Source organism: Cynocephalus volans, chromosome 13 (genome assembly GCF_027409185.1).
Source record: "Cynocephalus volans isolate mCynVol1 chromosome 13, mCynVol1.pri, whole genome shotgun sequence".
In the NCBI taxonomy this organism is placed as follows: domain Eukaryota; kingdom Metazoa; phylum Chordata; class Mammalia; order Dermoptera; family Cynocephalidae; genus Cynocephalus; species Cynocephalus volans.
In genome coordinates, this window is record NC_084472.1 from 106,123,382 (window position 1) to 106,128,609 (window position 5,228).

Below are 5,228 nucleotides of genomic sequence, written 5' to 3' on the forward strand. Positions count from 1 at the left end.
TTAGTACAACCACTATGGAAAACAGTATGGAGGTTTTCCAAACAGCAACAGATAGATCTTCCACATGATCCAGCAATCCCATTTCTGGGTATATACCCAAAGGAATGGAAATCATCATGTCAAAGGGATCCCTGCACTCTCACATTCATCACAGCTCTGTTCACAATAACCAAGATATGGAACCAACCTAAATGTCCATCGATGGATGATTGGATAAGGAAACTGGTATATATACACCATGGGATACTACTCTGCCATAAAGAAGAATGAAATTCTCCTATGTGCAACAACATGGATGAGCTTAGAGAAACTTACATTGAGTGAAATAAGCAAAGCACAGAGGGATAAATATCATATGCACTCACTCATATGTGGGAGCTAAGAGAGAAAGAAGGAAAGAAAGAAAGACCACAGTAGTGTGTTGGACTTGCAGAGGAAGAGAACAGACCTAGGGGTACAAAGTAGTGTGGGGAAAGGGGGATGAGGAGGGAGGCCAGGGATAATTGGGGGGGATAATTGGGTGGGGAACACAGGGTATAATCACAATTTGTGGTGACTGGCATGCTGCCAGTGTGGATCTGTCCATCACATTGTAGGCACGAGTGGTGACAATTTGCTTTGCCCCCATAAATATCATAACCAATAAAAAATAAATAAATAAAAATAAGTCTTTGTTCTCAATCACCTTTTGTACAATTAAATATAATGTTTGCCACTGGTTCTACCAATTGCCATGCTAAATGAATCATGTTTGTTTTTGCACATAACTGGCTTGAATAACCAATCAAATTTACATTTTCTTTAGTCTCCTCTAAGTAACTGATGTTGGTTTTAATTATAGTGTCAATCAGGGTTTAGTTGTAGAAAACAGAGTCCACCCTAACTAGCTTGAGCAATGCATGATTTCTTACAGTTTATAAAATGGCTTCTAGACTTGTTGGTAGGACTGAAGAACCAATTCTGATAAAACTATTATCAGAAGGCACCAAAAGGCACACTGCAGAACCTGGCCACCAATTCACAATGCTATTGCCACTATGAGGAAGCTATGTAGAAATTGCACTGATCAGGAACTAAACACAACCACAAAACTTATTAGAAAAGTTATGAACTTTTTGGGAGTGACAGGTCACGTAAAGGGCTTAAAGAAAAATTATGATGTCTAATAATGAATATGCTAATAATAAATAAAAATGTTTAAAAAGAAAAAAATTATGAACCATGCAGCACTTTCTATGAGTCAAACCTACAGAAATTATATGCTTCGCCTTCCCTTTAGACACCTATGAAGCTGGTGACTGCATGATACCAACATCTCTGCAAATAACTAACAAAAATAAATCAAATAGATTACCAGCAGACACTCAGAAGCAACACAAATGAAGACTGCTTCACTTCCACCCCCTAAACTTCATAAAAATAGCCAGATAGGCTAAACGTCAATCATATTCTGTAAACTCCCTTTAGGAAAACCTGGGAGAAAAAGCGGTTTGCTTTCTTCCCTTAAAGTTAAGGAAAGGACAAAAGAACAGTTGAATCCCAATTTACCATATTAACTACCTCAAGGATATGTTAATTAGTTTGATTCAATCATTCCACAGAGAAAACATATGTTGAAACATCACATTGTACCCAATATATGTATGCAATTATTATCTGTCAGTTAAAAAAATTAAATTTAAAAAAAGAAAAGCAGATGTCAACATTGGGCATGCTTATTCAGCTATTTCTGGTACCAGGTATTAAAGCCTTAATAAACTCTTAATTTCTACAGGCCTCTCATTTCTTTTATATAAAGTAAGAATAAATTTACCATACTCACAAGGACATTGTGATAAGTCAATGAGATGATACCGAATCTCCCATGCAGAAGCTGCGTGTACTTTCCTCTGCTCTCACTCTGCAGCCCACCAAACGCAAAACGCGGCATGCAATCCCCTCTGCCCCTCATGTGAGCTAACATTCCAACCCCATTTCTTGACTAGACCTTCCCTTAGATGATGAATGGATCACAGCCCACATGGAGTCACTTGCCTTCCCTCCACTGTCCACTCCCTGATGCAGCTGGGCTGGCATTCCGCCAGCCTGTTCCTGGAATGACACGTGTTCACAGGTGGCATCCATTCTCATTGGTCAGTGCCTTTGCCCTGTATTTCTTCAGATACCCTGAATGCCTCTCAGGGCTAGGGAATAATCAGGGATAACAGGGGCCATCCAGAACAGAAACACATCAGAGAGCAACGTGAGAAAGCCCACCTCCCAATTCCAAGAGGTGCCTGAGGATGAAGACCTTATCCAGCTTATGAATGGAATTTCTCCCTCAGATAAAAGTCACTTTAACACGAAATAAGTGTCTACTTTCAAATTTGAAGTGATTTGTTGTGTTGCTTCATAGTTTGCTAAGCATCATTTCATAAGCTATTGTATTCACCCTTCACAACCACCCTGAAAGCTGTGAAGCGGCACTTGTCACTTGTTGGAATAGCATCCTCCCCCCCTGCCTGCCCATTACATGTAACACTCTCTCTTTGGATTTTCATACTTTTTAAGTATTGAACCTAAACAAGGAAAACATTACTCTCTCTATGCAGGTGGAAGGACCATACCTCATGGGGGAAGTTATTTTTTGGTCGCAGCGTTTCTCAGTTGTGACCCCAAAACTAAACAGCATCCTAGGTAGGAGGATAATTACAAACTGATTTCTGTGCTAGAACAAAGGAGCTAAGCTATCTAGGAAATAGTTTTTTGTGTTGTAGAGTCAGCGATAGCTCCTGAAACATGCAGACAGCAGGGGGGCTAACAAATAAGGAGAACATAACTTGTATGTATTCTTTGAGATGTGTGTGTGTGTGTGTGTGCATGTGTGTGTGTATACATGTGTTTGTGTACCACACAACTCACTGAAGGAAGTATCAGAAACGTATGTGTATACATATCAGATATTTTTATGATGTTAATATTTTTTGTTTTCATCATCTCTTTCGTTCTCCGCTGGTACTTTGAAAAGTTCTTTGGAAAACTCTAGCCTTTCTTTTTATGCTAAGTAGAAACAGGGGGAAAGATTTATGTATACAGGGATCCGATAATTAAAGGAAGGTGGTGCCAAGGTGTATTTTCTTCAAAAAAAAGCTCAGTGCAAAAAATTTCAGTGTCAACAGAATCAGTTCTTTCTCATAACTTGAATACCAAGCTTTTTTCCTTTGTATAATAAGCCTCATCAAAAAGTATCTTTCCATTGCAAATCTTTGATGTTTTTTTGGTGTTGTTTGATACTTAACACAGACTTCTTCTATATGCTAATTTCTCTATTTTATGAATAAATAAATAATCAGAAGTAAATGTACTTGATCAAGATCCCACAGCAAGTAAATGACAGAACCGGGACTTAAAACCCTTCTGCTCCAAATGTTCCTACTTCTTCTATTGAAAGAATTCTTTTCCTTAATATTTGGATTCTAGGGAAAAGAACTGTGCATTCCAAGTCTCTGAAGTAGCCACGACTACAACTGCTATTGAGGTGGCCCAGGGATAAAGAGATCATAGTAATAGCAGTTGTGCAGTGACAAGTGTCTCCTCATATGCCCATTTGAGCCAGAATTCATGGAGTGGACAGTTATTCAAACATACAAAGTTTTCATCTTCTTAATGGTCTGTAATATAACACAGATGATCACACATTGATATCTCAGTTTCTGCAAAGTTCATCCACAGGTTTGTGCTGGAGTGTCTTCTATTTATAAAAAGTTCTCAGTATCAATACAAAATTGTCTACTATTTCTCTTACCTACGTCCCATATTTAAAGAACAAGGAAAATAATGAAAGCAATGCAGAGAAAAAGCAGAGGAGAGAAGAAAGGAAAGGAAAAGAAGAAAAGTCAGGGAAAGAAAGAAAAGTAAAGATAATAAGAAATGTGATCACACTGGGAGGTGGAGTCTTCAGATCTACCTACCCACCTCCTCACCCAAGTCCAATACTCTCTTCCTGTCTCATGCCATGAGTAATGACAAAATATTTTTGTAACAGAGATAATAACAGTGTCTTTTACTCACATCAATTTAAAAATTAAGAATACTCTGCAATGTGGAAAATTGTTATTCAAACATTTGTTAGAGATATGCGAGGTGCTCACAATGTAACTGAGGAGAAGATAGTAAAATAAATACTTGTGATATAAAATAGTTTGTGTTTTAGGAAAATGTTGGCTTTACATTTTAACTTCCAGTAAATTGCAAGACATTTTTTCTTTCCTCCAATCCCCTTCTCCTGACCTCTACTCCTGAAGTAAAAAGAACTTCATATTGGCCAAGGGCGTAGAGGTGGGGCACAGATACAAAGAATCAATAAAAAAGGTTAAAACTCTCATTGCCCTTTAGCCTGTCTTTTGTAGATTTCTTCCCTTTCTGGATTTCTTTGCCTGCTTTTCCTGCTCTCATATTCCAGGCACAAAGCCATTTCTTCACTTGGGAACAGGTGTCATTTCTCATATTTCTCCTAGTTTAAGAAAAAAGAACTATGAGAAAATGATATGCTGTGAAATCAAGGAAGATTAGAGTTTCAAAACTGAAGCCATGCCAAATGCTATAGAGCAGCCACAAGGGCCAGGAATAGAATGGGAACATAAGATTTCCCTATAAGGCCTAGCAATTAGGAGGTTACAAATGACCTTCAGAAGGTCAAGATTAGTGGTAGGGCATATCAAAATACTAACAGCAGGGAAAAAAATCAAAGAAACTTACAATAAGCAGAGATGCTCTTTATTTTTAAAAATATTAAGTTCAAATATAGCTTTTTTAGTAGACATTTTATTTGATCAACCTCCCAACAATTAAAATATCTGCTTCTGTGATCTATTTTTATATACAAACGAGTGGCTTAAACATTTATTATTATCTCTAATAGAGCTTATTGACTGGGCTCAAGTGATGGTTCTCTGCTGAGATCCCTCATGGATTGTGGTCACCTGTAAACTGGGGCTGGATTTGTCTGAAGCCTTGGTGGCTGGACATCTAAGATGGATTGCTGCAAGGACAGAAGCTGATGCTGGCTGTTGGCTGCAAGCTCAGTTGATGCTGTGACCAGAACCCTACGCATAACATCTCTATGTAACCATCTAATAACATGGTGGATCCCAACAGGATCTTCCCGAGCATGTATTCCAAAAGGTCCAGCTGGTAACTGCCATACTTTTGTTTCACATTCTCCAAAATCATGAAAAATCACTTCAGCC